This window comes from Typopeltis vanoorti, chromosome 18 (assembly GCF_054136105.1).
Source record: "Typopeltis vanoorti isolate ZY-2024b chromosome 18, IOZ_Tvanoo_1.0, whole genome shotgun sequence".
Classification (NCBI taxonomy): domain Eukaryota; kingdom Metazoa; phylum Arthropoda; class Arachnida; order Uropygi; family Thelyphonidae; genus Typopeltis; species Typopeltis vanoorti.
The window spans coordinates 28202038-28216405 of record NC_143566.1 but is presented as its reverse complement, the minus strand read 5'-3'; positions in this window follow the sequence as shown (position 1 = coordinate 28216405).

Genomic DNA, 14368 nt, shown 5'->3' with positions numbered 1-14368 from the left:
GACTAAATTATTTTATAAAACCGAATAGTTCACCCAGAGTACCTGCAGATGTCACTACTAATGCAGTGACATCTGCAGGTACTTCGTTTCTTCTCCAATGCCTAGTTTAACGCGATCTGATAAATTATTTCGCATGACTTCAGGTGAGCTCCAAGGGAACCCCATTAAGCAGAGTGCTCCGGGGGAGGTTCTGGATGAACAGGCATTGAAAATTCACACGCGGTAATGGGGCGTTCACACAGCAATCATCCTTGGGAAAGTGAGCATCAATACTATCGCGTGATCGGTATAAAAATCACTTCTGTACATGTCGTGATGGGACGTGTACTGAAAATTAATAACATTACGCAATGCGTTCGATCATCATCATACAATACTTTCTGAAGAATTCTTTCTTTTTTTTTTACTTAGAAGCTTCTAAGTAATATCGGAAGAGAAAGAAAGACTAGAATGACATTCATTCTGGTCTTTTCAAGAGACAGTAGAAATTTCACGGGAAGGAATGAATAAATGTTTGTTGTGTATCTATACACAATCCTTAGAAATGCATGAAATTCTCTCCTAATGAGAAAACAAATTTAGAAAAGAACATCTTAAATAACAGTTATCACGATTCTGATGTAATAATAACAGATGATTGCATCATAATCGGTATTGCATCATCATCAAGATGAATTACAGGTAACCCTGTAATTTCGCGGTTTCGATATAAGACGGTCTACAAACTGTAGTAACATTTTATCTTTTCATATATTTTTCAACTAAATATATGAAATATATTTAGTCGAAAAAATCTTCGTTAAATTTGCGTTTGCCCGTATCGTCATGTACGAATTTATATTAGGGGAAATACCCTTTAGAGATAATTTACGTCAATTGTCGTCACGCATGTACGTCAATTGTTTACCGTATAAAGTGTTTATTGTTGAAAATTGTCTTCGTTTTATGCCAGAAAAACGTATTAAAAATCATAAGTGTGTTAATCTCAAGCTGAGCGCTTTATTTTCTGATGAGTTACATAGATAATTAATATGTAATGCTTTTTTATTAAAAAATATTTTTATAGTAATGGCCATTAAAACTGCAACGAAAGGGAAAACCAACATTGAAAATAAAATTAATTTCTCTCGAAGAAAAATATTCAAAATCTTGGATCGGTTGAAAAATGGAGAAAAACCAGGAGTTTTTGCAAGGACTTTGAATTCGAACAATCAAACAAATGAATATAAAATCCGAGAAAGTGTTTATTGCTGAGTCAACAATAAGTGCAAAGCACGTTGCTCGTGTGTGCGATATTCTAATGGGAAAATGGAGAAAATCTCTAATGATTTCGACAGAAGATTGCACCGCAAAAGAAAATTCCTACGGATGGAAATCTTATTAAACAAAAAGCTCTCAAAGTTCATAAACATTTAAAAGAACTTGATCAAGATTCTTCATCCAAATGGCGGGGAAAGTTCTGCCGAACATTCTGATTGTGATGAATCCGTTAAAGAATTCAGTTTAAAGAAATTAGCAGAAGGATTGGACTCGGGAAGAAAGTTAAGAAGTTATTTTACGGATAATGATCCCTCAATGGAGCGCTCCGGAAAATTCACGAGACAATTGGATATTTGTTTAGCTCCATATTATGAACTTAATAAAAAAATTGCAGCATAGTGGTAAGCAAGGTCTTATTAACTTCTTGATAACTAAACCAGCCGAAGTATGCAAAGGATGTCCACGAGATTTCAAGTGATGACGACATCCGGCCACTCATAAATAGAGGACATCTACGAAATGTTAGTTTTGAAGACAGTGATGACGATTAAAATATGCACTTTTATTCTGCCTAAAAGATTTATGTATTATGTGCAATGAAGTTCACGTACAATTTATATATATTTTTTTAATTTTATACCATGTATTTGTTTCATAGTTTATATTTTCTTAACTTACATGAATTACCCGAATTAAATAAAATATATATTTTTGTTTGATATGTCATTGTTGTTCATATAATTAAAAAAAAACAAAAACGACTTCGGAACTAAACCCTACTTTTTCTATGTGATCTGAATCTTCATAACGTGCTTTATATAAGGCGGAACTTTCCATGGAACTTAACATCAGCGCATTATACGAGGGTTACCTGTACATTATTTAAATATGCATACTCTCCTATGTTGATGATGCAATTCATCTTGCTTTTTTTGTATTTCATTTATTTTTTTTACGTAATCTGGAACCCCAACTCTACAAACCAAACACGAATCTTTACAAGTCGCTTTGTATCCAATAAGTTGACCGATAGATCACACTGGTCGATAAAATTCATCTGCCACCTCAAGGTTCACAAAAAATGCATACCTAAGGCCAGGATTCTAACCCACAGCTTGTTGATTAGAAAGGGGGATACGCGCTAAGCATTTGATCAACCAAGCCAGCCAGCAATAAATGGTTGCTCTCATTTATAACTGAAACAGTTTGACATCGAAAAATGTTATTAATATTATTATTTTGTGGTGCGTTTTCAAAATTAAAAAAAAAACTTGCAGACATAATCAATATTCCTTATAGAATCTAACACTAAGAGAAAAATATTTTTTAGCATTATTATATAATAAAATAATTTTGTTTGGTGAAGGCAGTATAAAGTGATAGCTACGTCATGTTTCCATGGCAATATAGTATCTCTTTGCATCCACTAGGTGGCGAAGTAGATGAAAGTAAGACTATGCTAGTTCTTATGCGTTTATTAAATCAACTGCGTTGTTTTTCTTGTTTGTCTGGGTTACTTAATGGAGATATATTATGAACGGCTTTCATAAGAAGTTAAGTGCTTCGTTTTAGTTTGCCTTTCGCCATTTCCAAATGGCCTAAGACATGCACACTTAAGCCCTACAATTAATATAGCTTACTTCAAATTTTCTCATATAATTCATTTTAAAATTTGTATTATAAGTAGAAATTATAATTATACATATGTGTTTTTTTTTGTGTGTGTGTGTGTGTGTTTGTGTGTGTGTGTGTGTGTGTGTGTATTTAACTGCCGGTCTGCTTGGAGAGTAGTTAGCAACCTGCTCTCCAAGGCCTGAAGTGTTGAAATTTTCCATGTGTGATCTCTAGAGCAGGATTTCGGAGTATATAAAAAAAATATAGTCATAAAAAAACTCTTGACCCATTCAGAGTATTAATATAGAATAAGTCTCAACCTATCGTGGGTGGGAGTAACATAAAAGCTAATCTTTATTTTTACCCATAATTTCTTTTGTTTTGGGAAGTCACCATTGTTCTTTGTATCACCTATCAACTTTACTGACATAAGGGGTGAAGCAAAAGCTTTTCATATTCCCCGCTATCTTGAGAGAAACTGTGAGTGGAGAAAGTTTATGAGCCAATTGTTTGCTATGAGTGGGCTAGGAGATTAGTCCTCAGTGCTGAAGTTTAGGATGGCTTTAGGTCTTTTATGTTTGAAATAATCCATTGCGTCATAATCTGCAGCCAGTTGGATTAATTTGTTAGGGTGCACAGATGCTTTTGAGAAGAATTTGATTGCTATAGTCTGCATGAAAGTGTAAATATAGGGGACATTTGTGTCCCGGTGCAGCTGGACAGTCCGGATGAACCACGGGACGCCCAGGATTATTCTGGGACATTTATTTTGGATATGTTGCAATTTGAGGACATTAGTATTTGCAGTATGATTCCAGGCCGGTGAAGCGTAGATGAGTATTGGACGAACCATCAGTTTGTATATGAGAAGTTTGATTCTGGTGCTCAGCTTACTGTTTCTGTTAATTAGCAGGTAGAGCTGGGCTATGGTTTTTGATGTGTCTGCACAGAGAATCTTGATTTGGGAGCTGAAAGTCAGTTTTCTGTCCAATATTACTCCAAGATATATTTGATCTCAGTTTTCCATGGGATTTTAGTGTTCTTTGTCCTTATCCTTATAAGGACTGGCTTAAAGGGGCGAAGTAAAATGCTTTTCATCTTCCCCGTTATCTGTAGAGGACAGTGTAGGGATAAGGTGTAACTGAGCGATTAAAGCTCTGATCATGGCAGGAGGGTAAAAGCAATAGCCGAGCCTCAGTTAGAACTTCATTGGCTACAGCATTACCATCCATTACCCTCCAAGGGTATTGGGTTGAAAATTCAACACACCATAAACTTCTATGAAGAAAACTTTAGTGTTCTTTGTCCTTATAAGGACTGGCTTAAAGGGGCGAAGCAAGAATGCTTTTCATCTTCCCCGTTATCTGTAGAGGACAGTGTAGGTATAAGGTGTTATTGAGCTATTATTAAAGCTCTGATCATGGCCGGAGGGTAACAGCAATAGCCGAGCCTCAGTTGGAACTTCATTGGCTACAGCATTGCCATCCATTACCCTCCAAGGGTATTGGATTGAATGAATCAATCAGTGTTCTTTGTCCTTATCCTTATAAGGACTGGCTTAAAGGGACGAAGCAAGAATGCTTTTCATCTTCCCCGTTATCTGTAGAGGACAGTGTAGGAATAAGGTGTTATTGAGCAATTAAAGCTCTGATCATGACAGGAGGGTAACAGCAATAGCCGAGCCTCAGTTAGAACTTCATTGGCTACAGCATTGCCATCCATTACCCTCCAAGGGTATTGGATTGACAGTCCTTCGAAACCACTGTCAGTGTTCTTTGTCTATGAATTCAAAATTTAAATATTATTATTATACAATTTATGATTTGGTGTATAACAATGCTTTTATGAAGTTTTGATGGTTATTTATGCTATTATCCATAATTTTCATCTGTTTGCATTTCATGCAAGGATTTTTATGTTTTATTATAAATATTATATAATAAATTTATCACTCGTATAATATTTACAATTGTATACAAGTTGTGATTTTCATTTATATATTACCCAATGACCTGCTATCTGCTAATATTCTTGTGTAAGAATTTGCTGCTTGTATCTATGTTCTTATCCCTGGATTTGCTTATGTTTCTGATTGTTTTTATACAAGGAACTGCCATTTATTTATATCTTATCTGAGGATTTGTTGTTGTGTCGAAAATACCTGGGATTATAATAAAAGAATCACTAGAAACTGGGATTATAATAATAAAAAAAAACACTGAAAATTGGGCTAGCAAGTAGCTAAATAATTTTGTAGGCTATTAGCCATAAGTGCTGATCCGAGAGTAAAATAGGATAAGATTTTGTTAGTTATCCAAGGATGTCTTATTTACGATTGTTCTTCTGACCTTTTGGAGTGTTTTCAGGGATAAAACAAATTCCACCTCTCACCTTCAGTTATAATGCCCTGATAAATTTTGTGGATGGGGGATTCGAATCCAGGCCTTTCCAACCAAAGGACATCGTTGACTGAGCTAGTTCAATAAAGAAAACAAAATATACATTTCAACTGCAACCCTTCATATTTCTGTTAATTATTTTTTTTTTACTTTGTTTTAATTATATTAAGACATATATCGTGACATACATTGGGTTGTTTCAAAGGTAAAATCGGGGTATCCCATTTAAATATCAGTGGGGAGGGGATCTGAATGATCATTGCCTTAGTGCAGGTCAAACCACCTGCTGACTATGGGACAGGTGTTTTAGCATTAGACGTCAACAAGTCGGAAAAATGAATAGGAGCAGCTGTCGCTAAAATGGTCGACATACAAGCTCCTCTTGCTGTAATTGTTTTCCCCAACCAGGTCCCTTCATATCAAGGGCACTATTGATTTTGTGTTTCATAAATATCTAAATGCTAATCTCGGTTCTAGGATTACATTAAGTTGCATTGATAATGCTATCTTTTGCAATATTCGGTACGCTAGGATAATGTTCGGCAAATGTTGGCTATTTCATTTATTCATAAGCTCTCGGTGAACGGCACTAAGAAAAAGTATACCAAGATTTGCAACAACTTTCGGGAAATTCAGAAAATTGTACCTATTATTGATTCTTATGTTTTATTCTTAATTATATTTTAATCTTTTGTGTTTGGTAATAATTGTACTAAAGACTAGTACTGTCTTAAGCTATCTTAAGTATAAATTATTAATCAGATTATTGAAGACGAAGCTTTAGTACTAATGAATTAGGCTAAGAGCTTTAGTGCTATTCTTTACCCTTGTTAAATAGTGCTCACGTTTTTAGCCTTTATTTTTATCCATTATCCTTAATTGATTTAATCTTTAGCTTAATCAATTTGACTAAAATTAAGACATAATTAAGTGCTAAACTTCTTAGCCTTTATTTTTATTCATTACCTTATCCTTGGCGGTTTTAATCTTTAGCTTAATTAATTAGGCTAAAGATTAAGAAATAATTGAGTGTTCAAGTTCTTAGCCTTTATTTTTATTCATTATCCTTAACCGTCTTAATCTTTGGCCTAATTAATTAGGCCAAAGATTAAAACATAATTAAGTGCCAAAGTTATTAGCCTTGATTTTCATTCAGTGTTCTTAATTAAGTCCTAATCTTTAGCCTTAAGTTTTACTAAGCACTTCTTCTTTTGGGTTTTTCTTAAGAATGCCACTCGTTTCAGTACTATTTAGATTGCAAGTATCATTATGCGTAAAATTATTACTAGTTTAATTTTATTACTTCATTCAAATACGCGTATCCCCACCAAGTCCCTCTTTAACAAGGACACTTATTATGTTCAACTCACATAAGAATACAGTCTTAATCTTAAAACTATTCTTATTCAGATTCTTGAATCTTATTCTTAACTGCCTTAATTTTTATCATTTTGTTTGTTCTTCTTGGTCTTAATTTGGTCTGATTCTTAAGTCGTGATCCTTTTGCAATGAAGTGTTGATCTTTAAACTTTGTTTGGTTCTTTATTCACTCACTCACACACATCACAAGCTTAGAGTAAAAGCTGTTGTCTAAATCCCGAAGCTTTATTCAGTCTTAATTCTTATTTAATTATTAATACTTCTTTCGTAAGTCCGAATCTTTAGCTTTCAAGCTTAAGTTCATTGTAAATTTAAGTTATTGGCTCATTCTCTCACACGCGCTGATATCAGTATGAACCCAGTTCGCATTTGATAAGTATCGAGATTTTATGACTCATCAATGCGATTAAGAAATGGGGACTTAGATACAAATTTTATAAAACTGATTTTTATTGTATAAACTTGGCGAGTGGAACTTCAATTGGCTGAGATTAAAACGGACCCAAATATAATCTACATAAGACTCAACTTACTTTTATTGAATAATCTGTTAATTCCTCGAGAGATTTTGACAGTCATTCTGGTAAAGGACAAGTTGAATCCAGTTGTTAATATACGGTAGGATTGCGAATACATGGGAAATAACTTCTTAATGATAATACTCACTAATAAAACAGTCTTAATAAGTAATCTAAATGAAAAATTGTAAAACTAAGTGGAATGTTCAATTTCTTTGCAAAAATGGAACCACTTTCCAAAGCATCGCCAAGTATTTCTTGAGAATTAGACAACTTCTTGCATGCTCCGACATTGTTATCCAAGACAATCAAATGCTACTTCTAAATGAAAAGACAAAAGGGATTAAAAAACTGACGTGAAACCCATAACGGAAAGGCACACTGCTGACACACACAACTGAACTCGTCCTCAATACGTCTTACGCTGGCTCCAAGAATCTTATTTCATTGTCTCATCCATACATATTCATTTACAGGCAGGCAGAAATCTGTGAACATATTTCTGACTAATTTAAATAAGTCCTTCGTTACGTATGCATGCAGTTACCCAACCATGCACGAAGGGGTTAAGACAGAACGACAAGCCACCCGTTCTTTCCTCGGCCTCGCACGCCAGCAAAGAAGTGCGCTCAATTATTCAAATACCATTAAGCGTCTATTATTCTTTAATGTTGCTGAGCAGAGAAGGAAATTGTAGTCAAGGCTGCCCTCACGCGTTCGAGTTAAAAGGGGAGGAGGGAGTAGAGTAGGGAGGAGAACGCGGGGGAGGGGTGTAGACGGGGCTATGAAAAGCAGCGTCGTTCGTCATGTAATTATAACGGGCAACGGACCAACGCAAGTATACCGACGGAGAAAATGAATGATCATCCAACACAGGCCTGGATGATGAATAATTGTCATTATAATTGCCTCAGGCATTGCTCTTTTCCTCTGAAGAACAGCTTCAATTTCTTCCTTCCCTTTGTGATTTTTTGCTTCGTTTTCAGCGGCGATGACTTTAAGGCGGTTTGGTTATCGAAGTGCGCCAGTAGCCAAGACAAGAGTTGCCTGAAGTGGAACGTGTGAGAAGCTATTCTTTTATCTCTTGTATTTTGATGGCCTTCGTTCTTTCTTCCTTAAAAATGGGTTAGTGACGGCCTGATCTTTATTTATTGTTGCGATAAATCACGGGCACTTTCGACTTTGTTTAACTTGAAAAACATAAGAAGGGTGCTTAGCAAGGCAGGTAGCGGGGCATTATTTTATTCACAAGTACAATATTGGATGGTAGATATTTTTGTGGTATACCATCGGGGCATGAACGCGTACGGTCATATATTTTGTTTATCTTTCTCCTCCGTCTCGCTTCGATGTCCTAGGCGTTGGTAATAAATATGAAACACTCTTTGTCAGAATATTGTAGGGTGTAATCTCTGTCAAAATTTACTGTATGTGTTAGCTCTGTCGTCTTTTAATCAAACCAAAATGGCGACATAAATATTTTCACTTTTGCGCCTTCTACATTGATTTTTTTTGCCATAAAGTTTATCTAAAAGGGGTGTCTATGAAGGCTTTTATCGTTAGATAACACAACCTAATGATTACTGTACACTCATACTATTAAAATGAACTCGGGTAAAAATTCTATTCAATAAAACACATCGTTGGGATTTGTATGAAAATTACGAAGTTCCAATTGAATCGATCTTAAGATTCTGAAAAGAAATTGTAAATTTATAGTCTCTCCTTATAACCTAAAGATTGGGAAGCCATCACATTATCAAGAAAATTATTAAAATGCATGCATCTGAGCTTTTCAACCAGTTCAATGTCAACTTTCTATTTTTTTTTTCTTTTGTAGAGTATCTAAGATATCGTAAGAAGATGGGCAACATTCCTTGGTGTATTAAAGGTTATGGAACTTTCGCCTGATAAGCAACATCTTTTTTTAAAACCTTCCACCAGAGAAAAAAAGTTAGATAAGGAAAAAATATTCCTGGATCAAACTTTGTGCTCAACTAGGTTTCGCCGACCAATTTATCTCGTACGGAAATTGATGGTGAGCCAAGTGCGTTTTGATACCGTGTAGTGTGAGTGAGGGTTCCATTGAGCACAGATATTTCCCATCATCCCTGTGCTGGAGAGCAAAGGATGCTAACGGAATGCAAGTTTGGGTAGGTAGGTGTGTTCACTATAGCCATGATGAACATGTAGTTTGTAATGTGATTTAACTTTTTTTTTTCATGTATAAAACTATTTATTGATATGGTAGAGCAAATAACAATAAGCCATATCCGTGATTTTTTATTTAAAAACATTTGAACAAAGAAAATTTTGAATTTTCTAAGAAAAACAAATGAAGAATAATATTATGCTTCAGCCTGCAAAATAGGTTGTCGCTGCATGAGTTTATATATATTTATTGCCCATTTTATAGACTTTCGCGATACCATCGCCTTAATTTGAAAAAAATATAACTGATTTATTTCAATAATCAAATTATGGTGTTTTGTTTGTCACCAGAATCATTCAAAATTATATTTCGACAAAAGATAGTTAATATTACGGTCTATCAACCATTTATGCTTTCTGAGCGGTCTGCTTATTTATTTTTTTTTTGTTTATAAATTAGTTGGGTTTGGAGAGATTTTTTCTAAACACATTAAATCAACACAATAGAATGCTAAGATTGACGTTAGTTGCGATTTGTGAAAAGTGTTAACCACGATTGGTTCATGTTAACAAAACGTTTAATTGAAAGTATTTTATTATGCTAATGGCTTTTTTGGGGGGGGGGCTAAAATTTCATTTTGTCCTTTCCAGTGATCTTATCATCATCATCAGATTTAATGTGAGGTTTTTAATTTTTTTTTTTCCCGCTGTGTGATGTCATCAATTTTTCTTCCCTTCAGTTCATACTTCAGTTTTGGAAAAAGAAAAAAGTCGCACAGTTCTAGACCAGGAAAGACCAAGGATGCAGTAACAATTTCTGGCCCAAAACTAAAGGATACAGACAAAACAAACTTTGGTTCTGACAAAGAGATGCAAGTATGAAGCCTGTTTCTTTGCAAGGACCAGTTTATTGATTATTATTATTATTAGGTGACACCTCCAAGGAGTCTGAGGACTCATATTTTTCTTGCCCGATATTCGACATCATCGAAGACGTTAATTCGCTTTTGAACTTAGAGAACCACTTGGTGTTAAATATGGTCTCTTCAAAAATTCCTATTCCCCGGCATTTTCTGCACCAATTTTGTACGTTTTTGTTTTCAGTGAAGACTCCAGCAGTGTAATTTCCAGCTAAGATTTAACAGTCTCAAAAGTTTTACGCGGACGTCATAGGAAGCTCACATAATTTCATCTATTTTCCCACAGGAGCCAATTTCAGAAGCTTGAATGAATGTATAATGTGCAGTAATTTTGATAAAATTTCGTGAAAAATAATAAATACGAGGGTGTTCTGAAAATTTCTCGGCCTCCACCATAGATGGCAACACTATCGGCAAGATTTTTTGGTACATCTGTCATAAACATCCATGTGAAATTGCAATCCATTCTATCAAGTAGTTTGTCTTATAGCTGTCTAAAGCAAAAGTGTTGTCTGTATCCCCATGAAATGGATAAAATTGAGTATCGAGCGGCTATAAAATTCTTTGTAAAAGAAGGTTTAACGTCTAAAGAAATTCAGTCGAAGTTCATAAAAGTTTATGGACACTCTTCTCCTTTGTTTTCAATAATTGAGAAATGGGCTGCCATGCCAGTCTCCAAGATGATCCGCGTGAAGGACGTCCAAAAAGTGTAACAACACCAAAAATCATTGATCAAGTGCACGATATGGTATTGGATAACCAGCGAGTCAAAGTGTGTGAAATTGCCGAGACTACAGGCATTTCAAAAGAACGTGTGGGATGTATTTTGTATGAAGAATTGCAAATGAAAAAGCTTTGCGCAAGATCTCGCTTGCTCACAGCAGATCAAAAACGCACTCGTATGAAAATCTCTGAATGTGCTTGGAGCATTTTAACAAGAATAAAACTGATTTTGTGCGTCGTTTTTTACTATGGACGAGACTTGGATTCACCATTACACACTAAAATCCAAACAGCGGTGAAAACAGTGGACAGAAGCCAGTTGTTCAGCGCCAAAGATGACAAAGTCTGTTCCATCAGCAGGCAAGATCATGGCTTCGGTGTTTTGGGATGCTAAAGGAATTTGTTTATTGTTTATTAATTATCTTGAAAAGGGTAAAACCATAAAATATTATTCCGATCTTTTAACCAGACAAGATGAAAAAATTAGCGAGAAAAGACCCGGTTTGCAGAAGAAAAAAATCATCTTTCATCAGGACAATGCACCTGAACACAAAGGTGTTTTGGCAATGCGAAAATTAAGGGATCTGCACTATGAATTGTTGGAATATTCACCCTATTCCCCAGATTTGGCTCCCTCAGACTTCTATCTTTTCCCAAAACTAAAACTCTTCCTCGCTGGTCAGAGTTTTACTTCGAATCAAGGGGTGATTGCAGCTGTAGAGGGGTATTTTGCAGATCTTACTGAGAACCACTACAGGGACGGGATAATGGCGCTAGACCATCGCTGGAATAAATGTATTCGTCTTAAGGGAGACTATGTTGACAAATAAAAATAATTTCGAAATTATAAATTCGTTTTTTCTTTGTTAGGTTTAGAACTTTTCAGACCACCCTCGTATATTTATTTATTATCAGTATTAAGAACATTCAATGCTTTAAGTTCTGGTCACTGTTCGACTTTTACATCTGAAAGACAGTTTTTTCCCTCCTCTTAGAGAACACATATTATTCATCTCAGCATGCGTTTTTATAATGCAGGCAGAAATTGCACCAACAGGCACATGATTACGCTTGTAGAGAGTTCTTTGAAAGTACAATGCTTTACTCTCGCCTTTATACCTTTGAAATAAACAGGAGAATGACCCAGCAGATTCTATTCTGCCTATACCAGCATTGGAAATTTGCACCAACTGCAGTAGTGTCATCTGGTGGGTCAATCTGCAAACCGTGCCTTTCAATACTACATCTTTCTTTTAACCAACATACAAAACTAAGGATACAAAACCGGATAACTGCTATCGATCTTATATATCTGTATCAATGACGTAGAGAAAATATATTTTGTTCCATGAAAGTGCGTAAACAAAGATTAGCCCAGAAATATATTTTAATGATTTATTTATTTTTTTGCATTTATATTAAAATGTTAAAAATAATTGTTCCTTAGCAGCTGTTCAGTGCCTCTCAATAAGTTGGAACTGCATAGACACACAAATAACTGATATTACGTGATTCCTCTGAGCTCAATATTAATAATATTATAACCAACTGGTAGAGAATAGTCAGAGGAAAATGTGACATCAAATGTAGGACTGGTGGGAGAGGAATAAGAGGGAAGTTGCTAACTAAGGAAGAAACATTTTCTCTAAAAAAAGAGGATTATTAGAGAAGTATGTTAAAAATTGCTCTAAACTGTTTGAGGCCAGTGTATTACGTCTGTAAATTGCGTGTGTTTTTCTGACAGGTTTTGGTGTGTGGCGGAATGAAAACCCAGAGTTTCCGGGAGGGGAACTCTCCATCAACGTAACTCACCTTCAGTTGAGTCCTTGTTCACCTGCATGGGATTCGAACCCAGGTCTTTCCAACTGCTCGATGAATAAATACCGATTGAACCGGGTTCGGCATTGTTTATTATAAACAAACTTTGTTCAGCTTTCAATATATAAATTATTGGAGTTCACTCTTCACTTTTTTCTTTTTTTTCCTCGTGTATTGTTTCCTTCTTTCTATTAATGCCTTTATTTTTTTACTTTTTGTGTTATTTCGTAGTGCTCTTTTCACATACAGTATTTTTATATTCTTTTCATTCCATTTCTTCCTTCTCACTTTTGTATTTCTCTTTCAGCTTTCAGAAAGAGATAGAGAGAGAAAAACGAAGTAAGAACTGAGACATCAAACTCTCTCTTTCTCTCTGTATATGTTTCACGGTGTTTTTTTTTTTTTTTTCAGTTGCAATCTTTTTTCCTTTCTCTAATTCTCCACCGTCGAGTGGAGAACTGGACTGCTATCAAATTTCTTCGATCATTACTAGTGGACGCTTATCTTTTTATAAAACTTTATTTTACAGACGCACTTAGCCCTCCCGCAAAACTACCCCATTACGTCAGAAGAAGGAAGGCGGCGAACACCATCACAGATTAGATCTTTGGTGTTTTTCCCCACTCGCACACCATCTCTAGTGACAGCTTACTCAACCATCACTGGCAACCATTGCCCGAAAACGAGTCTCTTGTCAATCCCCGCCTGTCCTTCCCCCCCTTATGCGGTCATTACACCACCCTCTCTAACACTCCTTGCTTCTGGTAGGCTTATCGATGGGATGAGTGTGAAGATGGGCGGCAATGGACGGAATGTGGTCCGGTTATCTGCGTTCCCTAGCCCACCGATCGCAAGATAAGGGCCGCTGTAACGACTGGGGAGGGAGGATGGACGCAGCTACATGGAGTGGATGTGGGGGGCTGTTTAATCTTACGACCACGATGTTAGCTGCCAGCAGTAAGCGCTAAATTACGGGCATGCGATGAAATCTGTGAACGCGCTAAATAAAGATGAATATTAGGTTGATTAAATTTGTCGGTGTGTGTGTTACAAGATTGAAATGGGCGAACGCCAAAGCTGCAAAATAGTGGAGGAGCAATATTTAAAGCTAAGAAATAAGATGTCGGGGATAAGTACTGAAGTACTTGAGAGCTTTAAGTTTGAGAAAGTTTATATATATATATATATTAACTTTTAATTAAAAAAATATTAGTCTTCTTTAACAGGTTCTAAATTTAGAAATTCTGAAAATATTTCACATTTCTGAATTTTTTAAAGAATTTTCACTAAATCTGGATTTTGAAATTTCTATATATTATTCATACAAAATAAATAAAAAAAATTGACTTATCTCACGAATTATCGACAAGTCCTTCTGCTATTGCTTGTTTTTAGCTTCTTCTTTCTTTCAATTTGAGATCTGTCTCACGGATTTTCATTAAATCCTGAAGCGTCTCCATTGCAGTGGAGTTCGAATACTCCTCCCAATTCTTAACGTTTTCTTTTTCCTCCTATTGTGTGCGTAAAGCCATTATTACCAAAACAGCATAACACAGACTCATAGTTTTACAGAATAAAAAATGAT